Source organism: Lissotriton vulgaris, chromosome 7 (assembly GCF_964263255.1).
Source record: "Lissotriton vulgaris chromosome 7, aLisVul1.2, whole genome shotgun sequence".
NCBI lineage: Eukaryota > Metazoa > Chordata > Amphibia > Caudata > Salamandridae > Lissotriton > Lissotriton vulgaris.
This window is the reverse complement of record NC_141695.1, coordinates 685,999,752-686,011,996: the sequence shown is the minus strand read 5'-3', so window position 1 is coordinate 686,011,996 and position 12,245 is coordinate 685,999,752.

Here is a 12,245-nt window from a genome sequence, read left to right as displayed (position 1 = left end):
AGTTAACATGAGAAGGATCGTACAGAGGAACATGGCAGTTATCAGTGGGAAGCACTAGGTTAGCTTGCTAACAGTATGTGACGTATGCCTAACAGTTGAGTGTGTAATGCGCCAGTTCAGGACTCATGATGAGTCACTATTAGGTATAGGAACAATGGATGAGAGAACTAGGTTCTAAGTATGTGACGTTTGAAAAACTGCTGAGTGTGCAGTGAGATGGCTAACGATTATGATGAGTCACCACAAGCTAAAGGAACGATGGGTTTTGGAGATGGTTAAGTGGGAAGGGACAATGTAATGGGTTTTCTCATTCACATTGTTGTTTAAATGGACTAATACAATATTTGTATTTGCATAATGATTGATAGCATTGATGTTTGTGTATAGAACAGCGAACAAAAGTATAATGGTGAATGTTTTTATTGTTATTCACAGTGACCCCCGAAGAAGGGCTTGTCATAGCCTGATATGCATTGAGTTTCTTAATAAACACTGCTTTTGGACGAATCATGCGCTTGTTCGTATTCTTGATTAGAGGTCCGGATGGGCACATCTTGAGTATGAGAAACTTTGGAAATCAGCATGAAACCCCAAAGTGTGGAATCAATGGGATTACCATTAAAAAATGAAGATAACAGTGGAGTACATGGATTAAATGAAGTTTAACGGAGTAGGAGTATGAAGCGACGTGGTATTTTACCCAACTAGCTGTGCGACTGGGCATGGGGCAGAAATGCTGCCCCCTATAGTATGGTTTAGATTACATGTGCTACCAGGGCAAGCCATCAAACCCAGTTCAGCATGCACCCTGTGATGAACATTGGACGGACATGGTTTAATTGGACAAATTATGGTGTGCATCCCTTCATTTTTCTGAGCATTCCCATGTTTGCCAGTTCTGGTAAATTTGTGAATGTGTCAAAAACCATGGGAGTTGCGTGGCCCATGAAATGCCTCGCTAGAGCAGAGCATGGAAACTCAGCAATTTGTGCTGCATTGCTTTACTCCAGATGTATGGAGCTACTCAGGGTCAGGTATGGTGCAAGAGCGACACAACTCCACTCGTAAATATGCCTCCTGGTCTTTTTTCGCCCCAGTTTCAGAGTCCGTATTACTACACACCATAACTAAGGTGACAACATCAAACCACCTTTCTGAACTTATCCCTGGTTTTATCAATAAAGATCTCCCTAACCATCTCCTTCTCTTTTGGACCACCCTGGTCTAAAAGTTGGCCACATCTTTCCTTTGTTAAAAGATGATCACTGGATTCTGATAACCTAAATAATGTCTGCCTAGTCTCCATTCTTCCCTTCTTAGTCTCAATTGTCATCTCACACCCATGCAAATGCCCTCATAGACACTCTCTAATCTTGCTTCAGAAAGGGTTACAGCACTTAGATTGCAATTCTGCTGTTCACTGACGACGCATTTTGCATCCTTGACACTAAAAACTCATGTATTCTTGTTCAGATACCTCTCTTGGCTGTCTGTTATACAGTCAACCAAAAGGCTTTGATCAGCAGCCTGAGGAATCGAATGGGCATTGGAGGGATTCTTCTTATTTTAATTTACCTGATATCTGACGAACCATTCACAGGTAGTGAAAATTGAGAGCTTTGTCTCTAACCAAGTCAGCCAGCAACAACTGGTTCCTTAAGGCTCGATCCAATCACCAACCCTATTCAACCTGTCTTGACCCATTTTTTGGAACCCTTAGCAACTCTGGGATCCTCTCTTCACCTGTATGCTGACGATATCCAGATCTACCTGAAGGTCTCAACACCAGACATTGCCCTTCTCTCAAACACCTTGGCAATAATTCAAACATGGATGTCGTCTCACCACCTTAACCTCTTCCGCGCTACCGCGTTTTCCCGCTGTGCGCTGGATTTTAAAAAATCCCGCGTTACGTGACAAAGCCAGCTCGTCATGCGCGTAGCGCAGGTAACGCCCATGACGAGCTGGCTTTGTCATCCGCGCTGAAGGGGTTAAACCTAACCCTGCAAAAACAGAAATGCTTCCTAAATCCCCCAAGAAATCCTACCTACCTTTAACATTATGGATAGATTCCCTCTCTGCCCTGGGTTGCCAAACAACTATTGTTCAGAATGGCAAGTTGCTTGGCTTCATCCTTGACAGTCAGTGCAACCTCCAAAGTCAGATTGCAGTAATGGCCAAGAGCACGTGGTTCAAACTAATTCTGTTGTAGGGATCAGGCAGCTTACTCTAGAACAAGATTAAACATAAGTTATTCAAGTGTTGGTTCTCTCAAGACTAGACCACAGGAACCCACTCCCCTCAGGCAATCCCAAAGAACACTTAGCATTTGCTCAGAACAATTCTATACGCTGCAGCCCATTTTGTTACTGGACTCAAGAAATTTGCCCACATCAAACCCATCCTTTTATTCCCCCAATGTCTCTCTTTTGAGGTAAGAGTTGAATTTAAAGCTGCCGGCAGCACACACAAGGTCCTGCATTCCTCTTCGCCCATCTACCTTACTGGCAAATTGAACATCTCCGTTGCAAAATAGGATTAAAGAAACACACAATCCCTTCTTCTTGAGCCTCCAACCTTCAATCAAGATTGACACATGAACCAATCATTCCCCGTAACACTACAAGGATCTGGAGATCCCTTCCTCTGATCATTCATGTGACACCAGGCCATGCTACCTTCAAAAAGAAAGATTAAGACTCTTCTTTGAACGATACGTGGGCTAAAACTGTGACCTCCCATACTCTCTCAAATGTCTGCTTTTCCCCATTCTTGTGCTACATCTCAATATAGATTCTTGCTAAGCAGTCTTATGCCCTTGGCAAATCTTCACATTATATAAAATAACGAAAATAAATACATAAAATAATTTTTTATTTTTTTTATCCAGCTACCTCTTTGCTAAGGACTGTTGGATTCTCCTGTTCTTTTTGCTTCTTGGCATTTTCCAGAATTTAATTTTAAGGCCATGTCAGTCTCAGATTATTGGTTTTTTTACCATAGTAAGAAGGCTTCTCATTTTTTATTGCTGTGACGTACCTTCCCCTTTAAGGGTTTTATGTCAGCCCTCTGAATTTGAAGAGTGTGATTATGGGATCCAGTGTGTTGCACTTCTTGAAAAACATACTTGCTCTTGGATCGCAGTACCGTATTTTCAGCTAGTGTATATTTTATGTATGCCTGCTATTCCCCTGAGACTTTTTTTCCTATTTCTGGGTTTTTGCTCCTAAGATACCGTATTGCCATCCACTTCTGTTTCTTCTTCTACTTTGAGTTCCATAGTCACTTACAAAGGGATACACAGAGGCGGAGGGAAGCAGCAGGCTTTTCCCCTGAGGAATAATGGACCATTGACTATCTTGAGACCTGTGCTTGTCAGTCTAGATTCAAATAGCATTGGGGACCCCGCAGATGCAGTTGGGGTCGCTTTAAGCAAAATGAAATGTTTTTTACTTCAGTAGGCCACAAGACGTTTTCTAAAGTATTGATTGTTATGTTTCCTTTGCTGGATGAGAGCTTCAGCGAAGATACTCAGGGACATATTTATCAAGAGTTTACGTCGTGTTTGCACCTCACAATGTGGGCAACCGCGACACAAACCCTAAAATGTGATTCATCACGCCATGTAAAGCCACTTTCCGTTGCCCTGAGTGGCTTGATAAATGATGTTACTCTGCCCAAGGAAGGCTTTCCCACGCAACTCCCATGGATCTTGACACATTCACAGATTTGCTATTGCTGGTAGACCTGGGAATGCACCAAAATGCCTTCCCAGGTGAGGCTGAACAAGGAGAAGTATCTCCTCGTTACTTCCTCTTTCCATGTGTGCTGCATTCTGCAGCTCACATGGATAAAGAAATATGCCTAAGGGGATTGTTTATGTGCAGGAGGGTTCCTCCGTGCTGCACAAAAACTATTCTGCATGCAACACAGGTACATGATGCAAGGGTGCCTGTGTTGGCTCTTGGCAACCCATTATGCACCAGTGTTGGGAAAAGGACAGATAATAAATACGGTTCCCTTTCCCTGAAATATAGACAAGCAAGGTGACTTTTTAACCACATCGCTGCTGTGGTTATTTTTCCCCTGTGCTGGAAATTGCCATTTCCCATTGTTCATGACGAGCTCAGCTCGTCATCAGCACAGCTCAACTGTGCCTCATGACGAGCTGAGCTCGTCATGAGCATGGAAGGGGTTAATAAATATGGCCTTGAGTCCTTGGCAATAGGCAGAAGCCCACTGACAGTGAATTCACAAAGTTCGAAAATCTGACAAATATCTACACCCTCAAAGAGGAAGCTGATTACGTACTTGCACTGCTTCCCAAATGCACATTTCAACAAGCATTTGCAATGCAATAGGTCTCGCAGCATTAAAGTTTGAGTTATTGGCATTGTAAATGACAATGCTTTGCATTAATTTTTTTAAAATTTGCAATTGGTATATAAATATTGTTTGTGAATGGCAGCAGGAGGCAGAGACAACTGCACACGAGAGAGGCTGAGAGGGTCAACACGAGGGAGGGGGCAGATTGGTGCACACAGAGGGACGGAGACAGGGGGGTGTAGAGGAGCACACAGGAGGACACAGGAGGGCATAGGGAGGCACAGAGGTCACACGGTGGAGGGAGAGAGGAACGCACACAAGCAAGGCTGTGAGGTGCAACACGAGGGATGGGGCAGATTGGGGTAGACAGAGGGACTTAGATGGGGGTGTATAGGTGCACACAGGAGGATACAGGAGAGTCCAGGAGGAGTGCATAGGGAGGCACAGAGGTCACACAGCCGGAGGCACAGAAGAATGCACACAAGAGAGGCTGAGAGGTGTCACACAGGCACGGGGAGCAGATTGGCACACACAGAGGGAAGGAGAGAGATAGATTGAGCACATGGGGACAACCCGCCGCGGGAGGGGAACCTGGGTGCCCCCAATTCAACCAACGAGGACCAGAGAGGCAAGGCGGCAGTGGAACTCCCCTGCCCCCAGGGGGAATGAGTGCTCCTGCTGGAACATATTTTGGGGGTAGTAACGCAGCACTGCGGAGAGCTAGGGACCCACCTTGCCTCGGGGGTGGAGCAGCACGGCATTGTGGAGGCCTGGGGTCATACCCTAATTCAATAGAGCAGAGCCAGAACACTCACTTGGGGCAGCTGCGGGACTCTTGCGACAGCGCTGCACCGTCAGCCAAGTAAGGACATCTGCCCCTAATACGTAGCTAGCTTTTTAGCCAGCACTCCCCTTGTAGGAAACAGTGAATCACTGAGGACACTGAGCGGACTGTAGCAGCATATCTGACTTTGTGTTCAACTTGGAGTCAAGCTACACTATGGGAGCATGGTTCATTGTAAGATCTCTCCTTCTATGTAATGGGGCTCCCTTGTGTGTGTGCTGGAGGCACCGTGAGTCGGTAAGTGTGTGCAATGGTGTGTGTGCGTGCAATGGTGTGTGTGTATGCGTGCATGAAATGGTGTGTGTGTGTGGTGGACTCGGTGTGTCCCGTGAGAGTGCGTGTGTACATGTGATGAATCATGCATGTGTAAAAGAGCGTGAAATCATTGTATGTGATGGAGCGCTCCTGTGTGTGTGTGAGTGCTGGAGGCGTTGTGTGAATGTAAGACTGTGTGCTTTGATGGAGCAGTCGGTGGGGTTGCTGCCTCGGCCTGCACCCTCTGCGGTTCGTAGAGGTCTCCGTCTGGGGGCTGCAGCCCTCTCTGCAGATCTCTACCCCTCCTCCTCACTTTGACCCGATCTCGGCTCACCCTTTTCTTCGCAGTCTGAAAGTGTTGCAGTCCGTGTTTGTGCAGAGCCCAGTCGAGTCCTCATTCCACATTAACTCTGCGACTGCACAGTGGGGTCAAGAAGTCGTGAATACACTTCAGGTTCTGTTCCCAAAACTAAGCACTTGCACACAAAGCAGTCATCCCACTGTTTAAACCATTTTTAATGACATCTTGCAGAGATGCACTAGCAATTTGTGCAAGATCAGATCTACCAACTGTTTACAAGCCCGAGTCAAGCTACACTATGGGAGCATGGTTCATTGTAAGATCTCTTCTTCTATGTAATGGGGCTCTCTTGTGTGTGTGCTGGAGGCGTTGTGTGTCTGTAAGTGTGTGCATGGTGTGTGTGTGTACGTGCAATGGTGTGTGTGTGTGTAATGGTGTGTGTGTGTGCGTGAAATGGTGGCTAAAATCACCCCGACACAATCTTTCTAAACCGCTTTAAAAAACAAAACAGGGCTGAATCAACAAAAGCAGTGATTCAACTATTGCATTATCCAGTAAAATAGATTGATGTATTGTAAATTCTTGATTTTTTTTAACGCTTTAAAAAAATGTATTACGAAGCAAATTTAAGTTTTGAAAGTAATTGGGGTGCTGCAAAATGTTGATCTTTTGTTTGTTTTGAATATATCGAGTGATAAAAGCCTGTTTCCTGTTATTGTTGACCTCGTTATAGATCAACAGATTTACTAAAAACTTGAAACTTGACATGCTGTGGACGGGTCTCTCTCGCCCAGGGCCTTACAGTGTAAACAAGAGACAACTAATAGTAGAGCAGGAAACTGTCAAAGGAGGAATAAACATAAGAAGAGATTCTGTCACTATTACTGTGGAAACTCGCTCGATTCCCACTCATTCACTTGGCCGTCTTTATACAGATGGTGCGGGGAAAGGTGCACAGGCCGCAAACACGGTACACAGCAGGCTGCTGGGACCAAGAGCCCTGACCAATGACGACGCCATGTGAGCAAGAACACACAGTGTGCTGCGACATTGGCGAGGCACGCTACTACTACAAAAGAGATCGAACAGCAACAAAACACAGGTAGTAAAGTAAAGGCATGTCACAGTAGCGAGGTAGACAAGGGATGTGCCACTCAGTGACAAGGAAACAAGCACTAGACAACAATCTGGCCGAATACCACACCTCACACCCTGCATCAACCAGGGCGCAGAGGAGCCCTGGAGCAGACGTCAAAGGTGACTGAAGAATCACGTGAAAGTTACATGAAAATCATCTTATCCACGTCGCCAAATGTCATAATGGAACAATACCAAACCACACAACACATAAGAACAGCTGCGGAAACTCAGGTGAGCTCCCCCCCCCCACCCTCTTAAATCTCGCCCCTTACCCTGTACAGCGACCCCCGCTATTCAGCTAGGCTGCACAAGTGCCCATAAATACACATACAGGGGAAGCTTGGCAAAAGCACCTGAGATCTACACAGGAGAGAAGGCAAGGCTGACAACACCAGGGACAATGGATGAGACGGCGGATCAGAGGGTGTCAGCCTCAGGGAACAAGACGTGCACGCGCACTCTCAAAAACGAAACCTATTGTAGGGCGGGATTTCCGTCTTCTGAAGCTCGCGCCCACGGAGTGCCTGGCCCGAGGAGCAGTGGTAACGCGGGGCTCCCATGCCCGAGGGAGAGCCCTGCGTAGGCTGCAGATGTCCGGAGTGGCGGTAAGTGGCCCTTACTTGTAGGGGGGGCGGCAGGGGGGTGTCGGTGCGCTCGTGTGTGTATGTGTGCGACGGTGGGGGGGTGTTTCTGTATGTGTGCGTGCGTGTATGTGCGCTCATGTGTATGGCTCTGTGTGCGACGGCGGGGGGTGGTGTCTCTGTATGTGTGCGTGAGTGTATGTGCGCTCATGTGTGTGTGTGTCTCTGTGTGTGCACATGCGTAAGCAGGGGGAGGTGTGGCTGTGTGTGTTTGTGCTTCCCAGGAGACAGGAGATGGCCACAGCGCGTGCATTGGCGCACGCGAGGCCCGCTCCAATCGCCTTCTTCAAGATGCGCGCGGCCAGCTCCTGTCTCCTGGAAAGCTGTGTCGCTGACAAAAGGTCTCTGGCGAGACCGCGCTTTCGCGTGGTTAACGCCACGAGACCTAAAAACCTATTGGATTCCAACACTGGTTACTCACCAAGGAACACCGGTCTTCTTAATTCTACTTTCCTACAGATCTATTAATTGTTCTTTTAAGGATGTTTGTACCTATGAAAGCGAAAGAAAGAGCTTTTCACTTCCTAACCAAAAAACACCTTTAGATCCCTTACAATCAGTCAATTGCATTTCGAAGTTGGATGTTATAGTGAAGCTCATGAGTGAATGATGAACCCATCCCACACCTTAGATTTGAACATGTGATTCTCACCAATGCAGTCTGGGTTCAGGACTGAAACTGGATTGATAAAGGTGTGAGTTTATTTGAACATTATTGTATTAGACCTCTCCACTGCATTCATTGCAATAGATCATTCCACCCTGCTGCATTACTTGAAAAATGTAAGCCCAAACCTCTTCATGAGCATTTATTTTGTTTTCCTTCTTTCTAATTCTGCTTATATATCAAGCTAAGTTTGGGGTTTTCTTTAATCCTTATCTGTTTTGGTTTGTGGGGTGGCGGATGGTGTTAAATTGCTACAAGACTCCTCTTTTGAAGATCATTGCAGACTTTTATCTAGTGTGATTCCTCTAGACAGATTGTATGTTAGACTGATCAAATGTCTTGTCAATATTAGCTTCTGGATGAGGAGAGAATTACTCAAACTCAATGTTTCCAAGACTGCTCGGCTCCAAGTAAGACCTTGACATTTATCTAGAGACTCTTCTGCTTTTGGTGATAAATAATCTTTAATCCACCCACTGTCTTCTTTCAGACACTGGTAGAAGTATGACATTTCCAAATCAGTGGATAGCTGCGCATGGGACATGAAAGTGAGAAAAAAACATGCTGTTTTCTATACATAAAAGATGGAAGCATGTTGGTAGTTTGTGCTTAATTGGTTTCAGTGGTTGTAGGTGGTGGGCACCGGCACTCATTTTGGGGACCAGATATATGTTTCATCATCAGACATTGACCCATATCAAGAGAGAAAGGCAGAGAAAAGAGGAAAAGGAAGCTAGGAAAACAGTGGCAAAGGAAGAAAGAAAGGATGGAAAAGAACCCACAGAGTGAAATAGAGACAGCAAGTGCAGGAGGGTGGAGCAAGAAACCGGCATGAGCTAGAATCCGAGACTAGACAGTCGTGCTATACAGCAATATGAATATTTGGCAGCAATGAGTTCCTAAGAAAAGGTTTGGACACTGCACTTTTTCGTTTTCATTTATTTTTCAAAATATTCACTGCTGGCAGCTGCTATGCGACAAAACAAAACAACTGCCAGTACTGTGATTACTATTTTGTTTCAATCACCTACGCGCAAAGAATTAAACTTAGTGCGGGATAGGAAATGAATTTCATGGAATTAATCACTTTTATTTTTACGAAAGATTTTTTCAAACAATTCGTTGGTTAGAGTTCACCAAATTTCACAATAATAAAGAACACAAACAATACAACACATTATATCCATAAAAATGACATTATCATAAAAGGTTCAACAATAACAGGACGCAATCATACCTGGTTGATCAACATTTGCATTCAAACATTCACTCTCTCTCTCATCCAAAACAAACATACAAACAATGATATTTACAATTTACAATATCAAAAATTGGAATCATACAATAACAGAGGTAAACAACATAGCAATATTTTCAGAATTGAATATCCTATTTAAAGATTTTCTTGCAATACTGTGTGGAATTCAAAAGTCTTATGGTGTGAAAACACGGTCTACGCGTTTCGAACCCTTATGGAGTGGGGGGTTCTCATCAGGACCTCAAAGCTGTAACAAGAGAGAAATGGGGGATGTCACTAATGAGAGCTATTGATGTGAACGAATTACTATCTGCGACCACTCACCAAACGCCTCTTACCTTGAATGAGGAAGTGCACTGTTAATGAGAAAAACCGGGCGAAGCGCCACTGAAACAAAAACGTAAAGAACCACTTTTTTACAAACTACCTATCTTTGGCCAAACAAGTGCAGCACAACTCACAAAGCCTTCTGAATTATTACTTACATATACTTAGGTGGTGTAGTGTGTCTCAGGGATCTGTGGGGAAAAGAAAGCTAGATTGAGCTATCGAGCTGGTTCGAGGGAGGGGGTGGGGCAAGGTATGTGGCCGGCGGTCTTTGCTTACTTGTGTTCGTTTTCAATGTCGGGCTGTATCCGTTCTCAACACTGGCGAGAGTCACGGGTCAATGAAGGACCTGAGGGCAAAGTTATGCATGAGTGTCTTGACTCGTAGAGAGAAACTGACATTTTTATTCTAGCGTATCGTTCTGGGCGGGCAAGGCTCACCTTCGTGTGACCGGCGTCTGTGCCTTTGCTCGAGTCTCTGCAGTCTCCGGAAAGCAAACTCGTTTGTTGGGCACGCCCCTTGGATGTTTAAAAGTCCTCGTGCATTGACTAAGAATTCTGGGAGATGTAGTGCGGGTGGGCGAACTTATCGAATGTTCGCTGATTTAAAATGAAGAATCTGTCGGAGGCTAACTCAGTTTGTGTAGAACTGTCAACATGCAAGAACGAACATCAGTGGAGGCTTATTGATGTTTTGTATGAGTTGGTCCAAGCGTTCATCTGCTGGTATATACAGAGTTTTGTGGTGCTCGAAAGGTATTTATTTGCTGGTCCGGACACTTTTGCCTACATTGATGTGGTTTCAGCAAGGTGGGGGTCTCCCCGTTTATGTGTCGGTTATCGTTTCATAAGGCAGAAAAGATTCAGCTGAGTTTATATAATTCTGACATTTCATTTAAACCCTCTACCACCGTGTTAAATTTGAGTATAAGCATCGCTTCTATTTGGAGTAGTTTCTTATCCAGGTTTCCGCCTCTTGGGTCTCTATCAACCTTCAGGATGACTGTCCATTTGAGCTCGGATTCGTTGTGTTCCATTGCCAACCAATGATTGACCAATGGTGCTGTCAGGACCTTATTTCGTATCCGTGACTTATGTTGTGTGATGCGGGACCTCACTTCCTGATTGGTTTTACCAATATATAATAAGTCGCAAGGGCATTTAATTCCATAGATTACGTTGCGTGACTTACAATTGGTGAATGAATTGTGTTTCCAAAAAATGTTTTTATGTTGGAACACTGATCCTTCTTCTGTAGATGGACAACATACACAGGTTCCGCATTTTTTGTGTCCTACCACGGGAGGGAGGCCATTATAACTTCTGACTGTTATAGCATCTTTTTGTGGCATCGCTGCCCTTACCAAATGGTTTCCAATGGTCCGATTCTTTTTGAAAGCAAATAGAGGCTTTGCCTTGAATCCAGTGTTGATGTTTTTAATTAGGTGCCAATTTTTGGCTACCGCCTTTTTCAGCAAGTTCGAATTTGGACAAAAGGTGGAAACAAAGACTAATCTGTCAGTATCTTTCTTTGGTTTCCTTTCTAGTAGACTTTCACGAGGCGTCCACCATGCACGTTTGATAGATCGTTTAAGAAGTTTTTTTAGGGTATCCTCTTTCTAAGAGATTTTCAGTCAACTTCGCAGCATTCTCCATAAATTCATCTTTGAAGTGACAGTTGCGGCGAATCCGTAAGTACTGTCCATACGGTAAGTTGTCTTTCATGCTTTTCGGATGATTACTCTTGAAATGGAGTGCTTTATTGCGGTCTGTCTCTTTTTTATATAAGGTGGTTACTAGTCCGCCATTGTCTGGGTAAACCACCACATCCAAAAAGGGCATTCTGTCTTTGGAAAAGTTGAGACTGAATTGAATCTCTTCTGTCCGATGATTGAGCCAAAGATGGAATTCTTTCAGACTTTCCTCTTGTCCTGTCCATGCAAAAAAGACGTTGTCTATATATCTGCTCCAATATTTAATATATTGTGCAAAAGGGTTGTTTTTGTAGACGAATGTTTCTTCGTATGACGCCATGAACAGGACCTATTTTAAGCAACAAGGGGACCCCAATTAGTATCAGCGAGGGACCTCGGGGAGCTTAGTCATATGAAAACAACAGTGGTCCCTGGCAAGGAGACGAATAGTTGAAAAATAAATATAGACTCAATCAGTTCTATATTAATGAAAACATGCCCAGCCGGGCAGAGGTTCTCAAAGTTTATATTTTGAATCAAAATTGTGAAACATAATAACACCTTCAGCAATTCACGTTCGTGGGGCACAAGCCTGTACCCATCCACGACAATACACAAACAAAGACATACACAAAGGGCTTGTAAGGCAAAATCAACAGTCTCTGCAAAGTTCCAATTTAAGGCAGAGAATTTCTTACATGTACCATTACACAATTTTGTATAGTGAGTTATTCCACAAGTATATGGTACACATTTGGTCGACGGCGTTTCGGACCCCCTTACTAAGTGCTGG